At 40.9% G+C, this 16,180-nt stretch overlaps 2 pseudogenes; both read right to left on the bottom strand.

Annotated features, from left to right (window-relative positions):
- LOC148161840 (acrosin-like) overlaps window positions 1-16,180 on the bottom strand; it is a 481,356-nt pseudogene that overhangs the window by 169,719 nt on the left and 295,457 nt on the right.
- LOC148161844 (deoxyribose-phosphate aldolase-like) lies at window positions 797-1,889 on the bottom strand (annotated as a pseudogene).

Raw genomic sequence — 16,180 nt, 5'->3', positions numbered from 1 at the left:
TTTATTGGAATCAGCTGTTGAAACAGCTGATTAATTAATATTAATAAATATTAATTCCCATTCAGAGTTAATAATATCAGAGCTAAGTTTAAATAAACCTTTAATGTACTGACTCTAATGAGTAAACTTTGCCAAAAGTGCTATGACTATCATTTTCCGAGCTTTCTATTCTATTCCATTGACCTGTGTGTCTGTTTCTAGGCCAGCACCATACAATTTTATTTTTCCAAAAAAATAAACTACAGAGATTTTTTTATTTAAAAAATGCAATAGCCTAGTATCATGTACTGACAAGAGTTTCATTAACAAAACAATTAATAAGAGAGCATATCTGTTGCAAAAATTAAAGACAGATTTTCATGGCAGGAAGTTAGTGCCAAGTCAGTGACTCCTGAATTCGTCAGAGTATGGCCGGCAGCTCAGGGATGCTACGTTTTCTTTCACTAAAGACACGTTTCTTGGGCAGTTTAACGTCCCCCCCCCCTTAGTATTTAATGCTGTCAAAGCTATGATTAATATTTTATTCAGAATTTTTAGGAGAAAATCTTCACAAAATTAACAAAACAGATCTTCAAGTAATTAGGACCACTCAGAGGCACCTGAAAAGAATTCCATGTATGGATTCGTTGATTTTTTCTTTTATTCTTTGAATTAAATTCAGTGAAAGTTTTAAGGCGGGAAAAAAGTCAGTTATCTATTCATTCCGTCATGTTTTAATTAAACAATTTTAGCGATTACGTAGAAAAACACATTTTACATGTTGCTGTAAAGCACTTTTCCGGAACTGGTCACAGATTTAAGACATCAGAAGATCATGATAGGCCACCTATCTTCCTGAAACGTGATGGTAAATCTGCCTCTCGATGTCCGTAACCAGAGTACTGGCACCTATTCGGAACAGTTCTGGCGTCAGCCATTCATCTCCCAGCTCTTCCTTCACACGAGAGAGACAAGCAAGGGAATCCTTGGCACTGCGGATGCCTCCTGCTGGTTTAAACCTACCTTGTTTCCAGTTTTCCAAAAGAAATCTCTAATGGCCCATAGCATTACTATAGCTACTGGGAAAGTGGCATTTACCGTTTCTTTTCCAGTAGAGGTCTTAATAAAGTCTGATCCTGCCATCATTGCGATCATACTGGCTTTATAGACATGAGTAAGAGATCCACGTTCTCCTGTAGCTAAGATGGTTTTGAGATGAGCCCCCCACAGGCCTTGCAAAACTGACGAATCTCATCACACAGGGCTTCCCACTGGCCGGTCAGCACCAAGGTCCTATTAATCACCACATCGATTTCCATAACTCCATTTTCCACAGCCAATCTGATCTCTTCCAATCGTGTTTTTAAATGAGTCTGTCCAGGGCGCCTGGGTGGCTCAGTTGGTTGGGCGACTGCCTTCGGCTCAGGTCATGATCCTGGAGTCCCAGGATCGAGTCCCACATCGGGCTCCCTGCTCAGCAGGGAGTCTGCTTCTCGCTCTGACCCTCTTCCCTCTCGTGCTATCTCTCATTCTCTCTCTCAAATAAATAAATAAATAAATAAATGAGTCTGTCCAGCTGGAAAGCCAGTGGGCACGGAAGCCACTGGGATGGTACAGCCTGGGGCCTTCAGTGCTTTAACCGCATCACACAGCTGCATGGTGTAGACATAAACAACAGTGGTCATAAGGCCTTTATCACACATATTTAAACTTTTTAAGAGAGCTTCCCGGATTGGATATTTGGCTTTATAACAGAGCCTTTGAACGTTGGATGATGTGTCATCGTCTGAAAGTGTAGTAAGACCTATAAAGGTAATGGCTTTCAGGAGCCAAGCAGCTTCCCACTCCTTTTTCACTGTTCTGCAAGCCTGGATTTATTCTGCATGCCTCAGAACTGCGGGTTGATTCATTTCTTACTTTTATTCCTAGATTTTTTTTTCTTGATACAACTGTAAATGGCATTGTTTTCTTATTTTCTCTTTGTGGAAGTTTGTCATCACTATACAGAAATGCAACAAGTTGGGACACCTGGTAGCTTAGTCAGTTTAAGCATCTGTCTTTGGCTCAGGTCACAATCCCAGGGTCCTGGCATCGAGAACCTCATTGGGCTCCCTCCTCAGTGGGGTGTCGCCTTCTCCGTCCCCTTCTGCTGCTCACACTGCTTGTGCTGTTTCTCTATCTCTGTCAAATAAATAAATAAAATCTTAAAAAAACGAAATGCACCAGGTCTCTGTATATTGACTTTGTGTCTTGCAGCTTTACTGAATTTATTTATTCTAACAGTTTTTTGGTGGAATCTTTAGGGATTTCTATATATAGTATGTCATTTGCAAATAGTGACAGTTTTCCTATTTGGATTTCATCTTTTCTTTTCTTTCTTTTCTATCTTTCATTTCTTTTTCTTTCTTTCTTTCTTTCTTTCTTTCTTTCTTTCTTTCTTTCTTTCTTTCTTTCTTTCTTTCTTTCTTTTCTTTCTTCTCTCTCTCTCTCTCTCTCTCTCTGTTTCTTTATCTTTCTTTCTTTTTTTTGGTCTAAATGCTTTGACTAGGGCTTTCAATACTATGTTGAATGAAAGTGAGGAGAGTGGAAATCTTTGTCTTGTTCTTGATCTTAGTGGAAAAGTTTTCAGCTTTTCACCCTTGAGTATGAATTTAGCTGTGAGCTTTTCAAATATGGTCTATGTTCCCCATATACCCAGATGGTTTATACTTTTTATCATACATGCATATCGAATCTTGTCAAGTGTTCTTTCTGCATCTATTGTTACAATCATATGATTTTTATCTTTTATTATTTTAAGATGGTGTATCCTGATGTTTAATGTGCACATGTGCAAACATCCTGGCATCCCTGGAATAAACCCCACTTGATTGTGTTGTGTGATTCTCCCGATGTATTGTTGAATTCAGTTTCCTTATAATTTGTTGAGGATTTTGGCATCTATGTTCTTGAGTGATATTGGCTTTCATTTTCATTTTTTCCCATCCCCCACCCCCCTCCCCTCTAGAACCCTCAGTTTGTTTTTCAGAGTCCATCATCTCTCATGGTTCGTCTCCCCCTCAGACTTACTCCCCTTCATTCTTCCTCTCCTGCTATCTTATTCCTCTTTTTTTTCTTAACATATATTGCATTATTTGTTTCAGAAGTACAGATCTGTGATTCAACAGTCTTACACAATTCACAGCGCTCACCGTAGTACATATCTTCCCCAATGTCCATCACCCAGCCACCCCATCCCTCCCACCCCCGACCACTCCAGCAACACTGAGTTTGTTTCCTGAGATTAAGAATTCCTCATGTCACTGAGGTCATATGATACATGTCTTTCTCTGATTGACTTATTTCACTCAGCATAACACCCTCCCATTCCATCCACATCATTGCAATTGGCAAGATCTCATTCCTTTTGATGGCTGCATAATATTCCATTGTGTATATATACCACCTCTTCTCTATCCATTCATCTGTCGATGGACATCTTGGCTCTTTCCACAGTTTGGCTATTGTGGACATTGCTGCTATAAACATTGGGGTGCACGTACCCCTTCGGGTCCCTACATTTGTATCTTTGGGGTAAATACCCAGTAGTGCAATTGCTGGATCGAACGGTAGCTCTATTTTCAACTGTTTGAGGAACCTCCATACTGTTTTCCAGGGGGGTTGCACCCGCTTGCATTCCCACCAACAGTGTAGGAGGTTCCCCTTTCTCCACATCCCCGCCAGCATCTGTCGTTTCCTGACTTGTTAATTTTAGCCATTCTGACTGGTGTGAGGTGGTATCTTACTGAGTTTTTGATTTGGATTTCCCTGATGCCGAGCAATGTGGAGCACTTTTTCATGTGCCTGTTGGCCATTTGGATGTCTTCTTTGGAAAAATGTCTGTTCGTGTCTTCTGCCCATTTCATGATTAGATTATTTGTTCTTTGGGGGTTGAGTTGGATAAGTTCTTTATAGATTTTGGATACTAGCCCTTTATCTGAGATGTCATTTGCAAATATTTTCTCCCATCCTGTCGGTTGTCTTTTGGTTTTGTGGACTGTTTCTTTTGCTGTGCAAAAGGTTTTTATCTTGATGAAATCACAATAGTTCATTTTTGCCCTGGCTTCCCGTGCCTTTGGCGATGTTTCTAGGAAGAATTTCCTGCGGCTGAGGTCAAAGAGGTTGCTACCTGTGTTCTTCTTTAGGATTTGGATGGACTCCTGTCTCACGTTTAGGTCTTTCAACCATTTGGAGTCTATTTTTGTGTGTGGTGTAAGGAAATGGTCCAGTTTCATTCTTCTGCATGTGGCTGTCCAATTTTCCCAACACCATTTGTTGAAGAGACTGTCTTTTTGCCATTGGACATTCTTTCCTGCTTTATCAAAGATAAGTTGACTATAGAGTTGAGGGTCCATTTCTGGGCTCTCGATTCTGTTCCATTGATCTATGTGTCTGTTTTTGTGCCAGTACCATACTGTCTTGATGATGACAGCTTTGTAATAGAGCTGGAAGTCCGGAATTGTGATGCCTCCAGCTTTGCTTTTCTGTTTCAATATTCCTCTGGCTATTCGGGGTCTCTTCTGGTTCCATACAAATTTTAGGATTATTTGTTCCATTTCTTTGAAAAAAGTGGATGGTATTTTGATGGGGATTGCATTGAATGTGTAGATTGCTCTAGGTAGCATTGACATCTTCACAATGTTGGTTCTCCCAATCCATGAGCATGGAACCTTTTTCCATTTCTTTGTGTCTTCTTCAATTTCTTTCCTGAGTATTTTATAGTTTTCTGAGTACAGATCCTTTGCCTCTTTGGTTAAATTTATTCCTAGGTATCTTATGGTTTTGGGTGCAATTGTGAATGGGATCGACTCATTGATTTGTCTCTCTTCTGTCTTGTTGTTGGTGTGTAGGAATGCCACTGAATTCTGTGCATTGATTTTATATCCTGCTACTTTACTGAATTCCTGTATGAGTTCTAGCAGTTTTGGGGTGGAGTCTTTTGGGTTTTCCACATACAGTATCATATCATCTGCAAAGAGTGAGAGTTTGACTTCCTCTTTCCGATTTGGATGCCTTTGATTTCTTTTTGTTGTCTGATTGCCGTGGCTAGGACTTCTAATACTATGTTGAATAGCAGTGGTGAAAGTGGACATCACTGCCGCGTTCCTGACCTTAGGGGAAAAGCTCTCAGACTTTCCCCATTGCGAATGATATTGGCTGTAGGTTTTTCAGAAAAGGCTTTTGTGATATTGAGGTATGTACCCTCTAACCCTATACTCTGAAGAGTTTTGATCAAGAAAGGATGCTGTACTTTGTCAAATGCTTTTTCTGCATCTATTGAATGGATCATATATTTCTTGTCCTTTCTTTTGTTAATGTATTGAATCACGTTGATTGATTTGCGGATGTTGAACCAGCCTTGCAGCCCAGGGATAAATCCCACTTGGTCGTGGTGAATAATCCTTTTAATGTACTGTTGGATCCTATTGGCTAGTATTTTGGTGAGAAATTTTGCATCCATGTTCATCAAGGATATTGGCCTGTAATTCTCCTTTTTGATGGGGTCTTTGTCTGGTTTGGGTCAAGGTAATGGTGGCCTCATAAAATGAGTTTGGAAGTTTTCCTTCCATTTCTATTTTTTGGAACAGTTTCAGGAGAATAGGTATTAGTTCTTCTTGAAATGTCTGATAGAATTCCCCTGGGAAGCCATCTGGCCCTGGGCTTTTGTTTCTTGGGAGATTTTTGATGACTGCTTCAATTTCCTTAGTGGTTATAGGTCTGTTCAGGTTTTCTATTTCTTCCTGGTTCAATTTTGGTAGTTGATACATCTCTAGGAATGCACCCATTTCTTCCAGGTTATCTAATTTGCTGGCATAGAGTTGCTCATCATATGTTCTTATAATTGTTTCTATTTCTTTGGTGTTGGTTGTGATCTCTCCTCTTTCATTCATGATTTTGTTGATTTGGGTCATTTCTCTTTTCTTTTTGATAATCTGGCCAGGAGTCTATCAATCTTGTTAATTCTTTCAAAGAATCAGCTCCTAGTATCGTTGATCTGTTCTAGTGTTCTTTTGGTTTCTAGTTCATTGATTTCTGCTCTGATCTTTATGATTTCTCTTCTCCTGCTGGGTTTAGGCTTTATTTGCTGTTCTTTCTCCAGCTCCTTTAGGTGTAGGGTTAGGTTGTGTATTTGAGACCTTTCTTGTTTCTTGAGAAAGGCTTGTATTGCTATATACTTTCCTCTCAGGACTGCCTTTGATGTGACCCAAAGATTTTGAACAGTTGTGTTTTCATTTTCATTGGTTTCCATGAATTTTTTTAATTCTTCTTTAATTTCCTGGTTGACCCATTCATTCTTTAGTAGGATGCTCTTTAGCCTCCATGTATTTGAGTTCTTTCCGACTTTCCTCTTGTGATTGAGTTCTAGTTTCAAAGCATTGTGGTCTGAAAATATGCAGGGAATGATCCCAATCTTTTGGTACCGGTTGAGACCTGATTTGTGACCTAGGATGTGATCAATTCTGGAGAATGTTCCATGGGCACTAGAGAAGAATGTGTATTCCGTTGCTTTGGGATGGAATGTTTTGAATATGTCTGTGAAGTCCATTTGGTCCAGTGTGTCATTTAAAGTCTTTATTTCCTTGTTCATCTTTTGCTTAGAGGATCTGTCCATTTTAGTCAGGGGGATGTTAAAGTCCCCCACTATTGTTGTATTGTTGTCAATGTGTTTCTTTGCTTTTGTTATTAATTGCCTTATATAATTGGCTGCTCCCATGTTCGGGGCATAGATATTTACAATTTTTAGATCTTCTTGTTGGATAGACCCTTTAAGTAGGATATAGTGTCCTTCCTCATCTCTTATTACAGTCTTTGTTTTAAAATCTAGTTTGTCTGATATAAGGATTGCCACCCCAGCTTTCTTTTGATGTCCGTTAGCATGGTAAATGGTTTTCCAACCCCTCACTTTCAATCTGGGGGTGTCTTTGCGTCTAAAATGAGTCTCTTGCAGACAGCATATGGATGGGTCTTGTTTTTTAATCCAATCTGATAGCCTGTGTCTTTTGATTGGGGCATTGAGCCCATTTACATTCAGGGTAACTATTGAAAGGTATGAATTTAGTGTCATTGTATTGCCTGTAAAGTGACTGTTAGCTTTATTTGTCTGTGTTCCTTTCTGATCTTTGCTGCTTTTAGGCTCTCTCTTTGCTTAGAGGACCCTTTTCAATATTTCTTTTTTTTTTAAAGATTTTATTTATTTATTTGAGAGAGAGAGAGTGACAGATAGAGAGCACGAGAGGGAAGAGGGTCAGAGGGAGAAGCAGACTCCCCACTGAGCAGGGAGTCTGATGCGGGACTCGATCCCGGGACTCCAAGATCATGACCTGAGCCGAAGCAGTCTCTTAACCAACTGAGCCACCCAGGCGCCCCCCCTTTCAATATGTCTTGGAGGGCTGGTTTCATATTTGCAAATTCCTTTAGTTTTTGTTTGTTCTGGAATCTTTTTATCTCTCCTTCTATTTTCAATGACAGCCTAGCTGGATATAGTATTCTTGGCTGCATATTTTTCTCTTTTAGTGCTCTGACGATATCTTGCCTGTCCTTTCTCGCCTGCCAGGTCTCTGTGGATAGGTCTGTTGCCAATCTAATGTTTCTACAATTGTAGGTTACATATCTCTTCTCCCGAGCTGCTTTCAGGATTTTCTCTTTGTCTCTGAGACTCGTAAGTTTTACTATTAGATGTCGGGGTGTTGACCTATTTTTATTGATTTTGAGAGGGGTTCTCTGTGCCTCCTGGATTTTGATGCCTGTTTCCTTCCTCACATTAGAGAAGTTCTCTGCTATTATTTGCTCCAATATACCTTCTGCCCCTCTTTCTCTCTCTTCTTCTTCTGGGATCCCAATTATTCTAATGTTGTTTTGTCTTATCGAATCATTTATCTCTCGAATTCTGCCCTCGTGCTCCTGTAGTTCTTTCTCTCTCTTTTTCTCAGCCTCTTCATTTTCCATCATTTTGTCTTCTATATCACTGATTCTCTCTTCTGTCTCATTTATCCTAGCAGTTAGTGCCCCCATTTTTGATTGCACCTCATCAATAGCCTTTTTGATTTCGACTTGGTTAGGTTTTAGTTCTTTTATTTCTCCAGAAAGGGTTTCTCTAATAACTTCCACGCTTTTTTCAAGCCCAGCTAGTATCTTTAAAGTCATGATTCTGAACTCTAGGTCTGACATTGTACTAATGTCCGTATTGAGTAGGTCCCTGGCTGACGGTACTACCTCTTGTTCTTTTTGCTGAGGTGATTTTTTTCGTCTTGTCATTTTGTCCAGAGGAGAATAGATGAATGAGAGAACAAAATGCTAACAGGTTTACAACGTCCCCAGCAAATATACTGTATACAAATCAGAAAAGACCTGAAACCAGGGGAAAAGAAAGGGAAAGAAAGAAAAAAGAAAGAAAAAAAAAGATAACAACAAAAACAGGACAATACAAAAAAAGCAGAATATGATCAAATATGATCAGGCTAGTGCATAGATTAGTGCCACATACTAGATTTTGTGCGTATTTTGGTCTGTTCAAAAAAGTGCCTCCTAAAATTTTAAATGAAGAAAGACATATATGTACAAAATAAGGGTTGATACAATGAAGGGATAGAAGATGACTGTAAAGATGAAAATTATAAAAGATTTTATAAAAGGACTTGATAAGATAAGAAGATGTTTGAAAAAAGAAAGAAGATTTAAGAAAAAAAAAAAAGGAAAAAGGGAGAGAATGTGATCAGGCAGGAGACTAGAACAAAGCCATACACTAGTGATTTAGGGTATATTTTGATCTGTTAGAAGAAACTGTATCTCAAAATTTTAAAGAGAGAACAACCTATATATATATGCCAAAAATAAGGGTAACTACCATGAAGGGATAAAATATGACTCTAAAAATGAAAAATAATTTTTTTTAAAAAGGGTTTGATAAGATGTTGGTTGAAAAAGGGAAAAAAGAAAAATAAAAAAAAAACAGTTAACAAAAATTAACTTTGATGAATTAATGAATCATGGTAAAAAAAAGCCATGAATTCTATGTGCAGTATTCCCCTAGCGCTGGAGTTCTCCCATTTTCCTTGATTGGTAAACTTGGTCTTGGCTTGCTGGCTGTTCGTGCTGATCTTCTGGGGAGGGGCCTGTTGCTGTGGTTTCCAAAAGTCTTTGCCGGAGGCTGAATTGCCCCGCCCTTGTCGGTCCGGGCTAAGCAAGCTGCTCGGGTTTGCTCTCAGGAGCTTTTGTTCCCTGCAAGCTCTCGGTACAGCTTTGGAGGACCAGGGCAGAAATGCTGGCCTCCCAATCTCCACCCGGAGGAGCTGAGAACTCGGGGCCCCGCTCCTCAGTGTGCCCCCAGAGAAAAGCAGTCACTTCCGTGTCCCCGGTCTCCAGCCGCACTCCGTGCTCACCCGACCTGTGACCGAGTGTTGCTATCTCTGGCATCTGACCCCGTGTGGAGTCTCCAAACCCAGCAGATCCCTGTGGTGCGCTCCCGCACCACTCCTCCCAGGGTAGGATGGGGAGTCTCCCTGGCTCTGCCGCTTGTTGGGTCCCTGCTGCAGGAGCAGTGGCCCGACTGGGCCGCTGATCACAGTTTATGGCAACCCCGAGCTGAGAGCCCGTGCCTCGGCTCCGTCTCTGCAGCCGGCTTCCCCGCTCAGATACCTGGGAGCTCTGCCACACTCAGGCACCCCCTGTCTTTCTGTGACCCCAAGGGTCCTGAGACCACACTGTCCCGGGAGGATTCCACCCCCCGCTTAGCCACTGGAGCGACGTCCCTCCGCGGAGCCGACTTCTAAAAGGTCCGATTTTGTGCTCCGCGGCTCTATCCCTTGCCAGAAGCGGCCGGCGGAGGCCCCTCCCTCGCCATCTATCCTCCGGAATATTGCCTCCGATTCACTTCTCCGCACGTCCTACCTTCCAGAAAGTGGTCGCTTCTCTGTTCAGAGAGTTGTTGCTACTCTCCTCTTCGATCTCCTGTTGAGTTCGTAGGTGTTCAGAATGGTTTGATCCTTATTCAGTTGAATTCCTGAGACCAGAAGAAATCTAGTTCTCCTAGTCCTCCGCCATCTTGCTCCGCCTCCCATAAAATGTTCTTATAATTGTTTGTATTTCTTTGGTTTTGGTTGTGATCTCTCCTCTTTCATTCATGATTTTATTTATTTGGGTTATTTCTCTTTTCTTTTTGCTAAGTCTGGCAGGGGTTTATCAATCTTGTTAATTCTTTCAAAGAACCAGCTCCTAGTTTCATTGATCTGTTCTAGTGTTCTTTTGGTTTCTATTTCATTGATTTCTGCTCTGATCTTTATCATTTTTCTTCTCCTGTTGGTTTTAGGCTTTATTTGCTATTCTTTCTCCAGCTGCTTTAGGTGTAGGGTTAGATTGTGTATTTGAGACCTTTCTTGTTTCTTGAGAAAGGCTTGTATTGCCATATACTTTCCTCTTAGGACTGCCTTTGTTGCATCCCAACGATATTGAATAGTTGTGTTTTCATTTTCATTTATTTCCATTAATTCTTCTTTAATTTCCATTGACCCTTTCATTCTTTAGTAGGATGCTCTTTAGCCTCCATGTATTTGAGTTCCTTCCAACTATCCTCTTGTGATTGAGTTCTGGTTTCAAAGCATTGTGGTCTGAAAATATGCAGGGAATGATCCCAGTCTTTTGGTACTGGTTGAGACCTGATTTGTGACCTAGGATGTGATCTATTCTGCAGCATGTTCCATGGGCACTAGAGAAGAATGTGTATTCTGTTGTTTTGGGATGGAATGTTCTGAATACATCTGTGAAGTCCATTTGGTCCAGTGTGTCATTTAAAGTCTTTATTTCCTTGGTGATCTTTTGCTTAGATGATCTCTCCATTTCAGTGAAGGGGGTGTTAAAGTCCCCCATTATTATTGTATTGTTGTCAATGTTTTTCTTTGCGTTTGTTTTTAATTGCCTTATATAATTGGCTGCTCCCATGTTCGGGGCATAGATATTTACAATTGTTAGATCTTCTTGTTGGATAGACCTTTTAAGTAGGATACTGTGTCCTTCCTCATCTCTTATTAGAGTCTTTGTTTTAAAATCTAATTTGTCTGATATAAGGATTGCCACCCCAGCTTTCTTTCGGTGTCCATTAGCATGGTAAATGGTTTTCCACCCCCTCACTTTCAATCTGGGGGTGTCTTTGGGTCTATAATGACTCTCTTGCAGAAAATATATCGATGGGTCTTGTTTTTTTATCCAATTTGATAGCCTGTGTCCTTTGATTGGGGGATTTAGCCCATTTACATTCAGGGTAACTATTGAAAGATATGAATTTTGTGCCATTGTATTTCCTGTAATGTGACTCTTACAGTATATTGTCTCTGTTCCTTCCTGGTCCATGTTACTTTTAGGCTCTCTCTTTGCTTAGAGGACCTCTTTCAATATTTCTTGTAGGACTGGTTTGTTGTTTGTAATTTCTTTTAGTTTTGTTTGTCCTGGAAGCTTTTTATCTCTCCTTGTATTTTCAGTGACAACCTAGCTGGATACAGTATTCTTGGCTGCATAATTTTCTCCTTTAGTGCTCTGAAAATATCATGCCAGTCCTTTATGTCCTGCCACGTCTCTGTGGATAGGACTGTTGCCAGTCTACTACTTCTATCATTGTAGGCTACAGATCTCTTCTCCCAGGCTGCTTTCAGGATTTTCTCTTTGTCTCTGAGACTCGTAAGTTTTACTATTAAAAATGGGTTGGGGCGCCTGGGTGGGTCAGTCATTAAGAGGCTGCCTTCGGCTGAGGTCATGATCCCACAGTCCTGGGATTGAGTCCCAAATCGGGCTCCCTGCTCAGCGGGAGGCCTGCTTCTCCTTCTCCCACTCCCCCTGCTTGTGTCCCTGCTCTCACCGTCTCTGTCTCTGTCGAATAAATAAATAAAATCTTTAAAAAAATGGGTCGGGGTGTTGACCCATTTTTATTGATTTTGAGGGGGTTCTCCCTGCCTCCTGGATTTTGATGCATTTTCTTTCTCCAAATTAGGGAAGTTCTCTGCTATAATTTGCTGCAATATACCTTCTGCCCCTCTCTTCTTCTTCTTCTGGGATCCCAGTTATTCTAATATTGTTTCATCTTATGGTATCAATTATCTCTCAAATTCTGCCCTCCTGATACAGTAGTTGTTTATCTCTCCTTTTCTGGGCTTTTTTATTTTCCATCATTTGGTCTTCTATATTACTAATTCTCTCTTCTGCCTCATTTATCCTAGCAGTTAGAGATTCCATTTTTTATTGCACCTCATTAATAGCCTTTTTGATTTTGACCTGGATAGATTTTAGTTCTTTTATTTCTCCAGAAGGGTTTCTCTAATAACTTCCATGCTTTTTTCAAGCCCAGCTAGTATTTTTAAAATCGTCATTCTGAACTCTAGTTCCAACATCTTACTAATGTCCATACTGATTAGGTCCCTGGTAGTCGGAAATGCCTCTTGTTCTTTTTTCTGGGGTGATTTTTTCCCACCTTCTCATTTTGTCCAGAGAAGAATAGATGAATGAGAGAACAAAACGCTAACAGAGTAACAATGATCCCAAACAAATATACATTAAACAAATCAGAAGAGACCTGAAAGTGGGGGAAAAGAGAGGAAAAGAAAGTAAAAAGAAAAAAAATGAAAAAGAAAAGATAAAAAACAAATGAACAAAGAAAAACAGAATATGATCAACTATGATCAGAAGAAAGTGCCTCCCAAAATTTTAAAGAAAGAAAAGCTTATATATGTACAAAAATAAGGGTACTACTATGAAGGAATAGAATATGACCCCAAAAATGAAAAATGAAAAAGATTATTTTAAAAAGGAATTGATAAGATGTTGATTGAAAAAGGGAAAAAGAAAATTTCAAAAAGAAAATTAAAAAAATTAACTTTGAAAGACTAAAGAATCATGGGAAAAAAGCCATGAATTCTAGGTGCAGTATTCCCCTAGTGCTGGAGTTCTGCCATTCTCATTGATCGGTAAACTTGGTCTTGGCTGGCTGTTCTTGCTGATCTTCTGGGGGAGGGACCTGTTGCCGTGGTTCCCAAATGTCTTTGCTGGAGGCTGAACTGCCCTGCCCTTGCCGGTTCGGGCTAAGGAATCTACTCGGGTTTGCTCTCGGGAGCTTTTGTTCCCTGCAAGCTCTCAGTACAGCTTTGGAGGATGAGAGTGAAAATGGCGGCCTCCCAATCCCCACCCCAGAGGAGCTGAGAAATTGGGGCCCCACTCCTCAGTGAGCCCCCAGAGAAAAGCAGTCAATCACTCCTCTCTCCCCAGTCTCTGGCCTCACTCTGTGCTCACCCGGCCTGTGAACCAGCGTAGCATTTCTATCTCTGGCACACAACCCCGTGTGGTGTCTCCAAACCCAGCAGATTCCTGCATTGTACTCCTGCGCTTCTCCTCCTGGGGGAGGAAGGGGAGTCTGCGCGCATCTGCCACTTGTTAGGTCCCTGCTGGAGGAGCAGCGGCCCGACTGTGCTGTGGATCACATTTTATGGCAACCCCTAGCTGAGAGCCCACTCCTTGGCTCTGTCTCTGTAGCTAGCTTCCCTGCTCCAATACCTGGGAGCTCTACTGCCCTCAGGCACCCCTGGTCCTTCTGTGACCCCGAGGGTCCTGAGACCACACTGTCCCAGCGAGGGCTCCACCCTCCTCTGAGCCACTGGAGCGACATCCCTAAGTAGAGCTGACTTCTAAAAGTTCCGATTTTGTGCTCCACTGCTCTATCACTTGCTAGTAGTGCCTGAAGAATGCCCCCTCCCCTACCATCTATCGTCCCAAATATCACCTCGGATTCACTTCTCTGCACATCCTACCTTCCAGAAAGTGGTCGCTTTTCTATTCAGAGAGTTGTTGCTATTCTTCTCTTTGGTCTCCTGTTGAGTTTGTAGGTGTTCAGAATGGTTTGATCCCCATCTAGCTGAATGCCTGTGACTAGATGAAATTTAGGTCTCCTACTGCTCTGCCATCTTGCTCCTCCTCTCAGTAACATACTGTTTTTATTCCTGAAGCTTTGTAGTATAGTTTGAAGTCAGGAAGTGTGGTAACTATGGCTTTGTTCTTTTTTCCTCAGGAAGGACATTTTAACAATATAAATTCTTCTGATCCATGAACAGAGGATGTCTTTCCATTTGTTTGTCTTTGCATTTCTTTGATTTCTTTCAGCAAAGTCTTCTAGTTCAGTGTACAGGACTTTCACATCCTTGGTTAAATTTATTCCTAATATTTTATTGTTTTTGATGCTATTGTGAATGGGGTAGTTTTCTTTATTTCGTTTTCAGATGTTTCATTCTTAGTGTATAGGAATGTAAATAATTTGCATAAGTTGATTCTGTATCCTGCAACTTGACTGAACTCTAACAGCCTTTTAGATTTTCTATATACCAAATTGTATTATATGCAAACAGTGACAGATTCACTTCTTCCTTCCTGATTTGGATGCCTGTTGTTTCTTTGTCTTGCCTGATTGCTTTGGCAAGGACTTCTAATACCAAACTGAATAAGAGTGGTGTGTGTGGGCATCCACATCTTGTTCCTGCTCCTTGAGTAAAAGCTTTCAATTTTTCACCAGCGAGTATACTGTTAGCCATGGGCTCATAACGTATAGCTTCTAATACATTGAGGTACGTTCCTTCTATACCGGATCTGCTAAGGGTTTTTATTAAATGATGTATTTTGTCAAGTGCTTTTTCTGCATCTATTCAGATGATCATGTGATTTTTTCCTTTCATTTTATTAATGTGATGTATCACATTTATTGATTTGTGTATGTTTAATGATCCTTGCATTTCAGGGATAAATCCTACTTGCTCATGATGTATAATCCTTTTTATGTGTTCTTGAATTCAGTTTGCTAATATGTTGTTAAGAGTTTTTGCATCTGGATTCATCAGAAATATTGGTCTGTAGGTTTTTTTCTTGTGGAGTCCTTCTTTGGCTTTGGTATCAGGGAAATGGCAGCCTCACAAGCTTATTTTGGAAGTATTCCCTCCTCCTCAATTTTTTGGAAGAGTTTGAGAAGAACAGGGGTTAATTCTTCTTTGACTGTCTGATAGAATCTCCAGTGAAGCTGTCTTGTCCTGGGGGAGGTTTCTGTGTTGGGAGGTTTTTTGTTTTTTTTTTAAAGATTTTATTTTATTTATTTGACAGAGAGAGACACAGTGAGAGAGGGAACACAAGCAGGAGGAGTGGGAGAGGGAGAAGCGAAGCAGGCTTCCCGCAGAGCAGGGAGCCCGATGTGGGGCTCGATCCCAGGACTCTGGGATCATGACCTGAGCCGAAGGCAGACGCTTAACGACTGAGCCACCCAGGTGCCCCCTGTGTTGGGAGGTTTTTGATTCCTGATTCAATCTCTTTAGTCTCTATTGGTCTGTTCAGATTTTTTATTTATTCCTGATTCAGTTTGGTAGGTTGCTTGTTTCTAGGAATGGATCTGTTTATTCTAAGTTATCTGAGATTTTGGGTTGTAATTGTTTAGTTTCACAATCCCCCTTTTCTGCAGTCTCAGTTGTAATGTCTTTTGTTTTCTTTTTAAAAAAAATATTTTATTTATTTATTTGAGAGAGAGAGAGAGAGCACAAGCAGGGGGAGGAACAAGAGGAGAGGGAGAGAGACAAGCAGACTCCGTGCTGAGCAAGGAACCTGACATGGGACTCGATCACAGGACCACGGGATCATGACCTGGGCTGAAGGCAGACGCTTAACTGACTGAGCCACCCAAGCGCCCCTAATGTCTCCTTTTTCATGCTTAATTTTATTTGAGTCTTTTTTTAAAGATTTTATTTATTTATTTGACAGAGAGAGACATAGCGAGAGCAGGAACACAAGCAGTGTGAGTGGGAGAGGGAGAAGCAGGCTTCCCGCAGAGCAGAGAGCCCAATGTGGGACTCGATCCCAGGACCCTGGGATCATGACCTGACCCGAAGGCAGACACTTAACGACGGAGCCACCCAGGCACCCTTACTTGAGTCTTTTTTTTTTTTTCTTAGTCTAACTAAAGGTTTGTTGATTTTGTTTATCTTATTCATAGAACCAGTTCTCAGGTTCATCAATGCTTTCGGTTGTTTTTTTTTTTTTTTATCATTCCCATTTCATTTATTTCTGCTCTGGGCTGTATTGTTTCCTTCCTTCTGCTAACTTTGGGCTTAATTTGTTGTTGTTTTTCCAGTCCCTTGAGATGTAAAGATAGGTTGGT

The sequence above is a fragment of the Eumetopias jubatus genome, unplaced genomic scaffold, assembly GCF_037043125.1.
Source record: "Eumetopias jubatus isolate StellerSeaLion01/CBP00866 unplaced genomic scaffold, mEumJub1_p1.0 scaffold_52, whole genome shotgun sequence".
Lineage (NCBI taxonomy): Eukaryota > Metazoa > Chordata > Mammalia > Carnivora > Otariidae > Eumetopias > Eumetopias jubatus.
The sequence above is the reverse complement of the archived record's forward strand: the minus strand, read 5'-3'. Positions and strand labels throughout refer to the sequence as shown.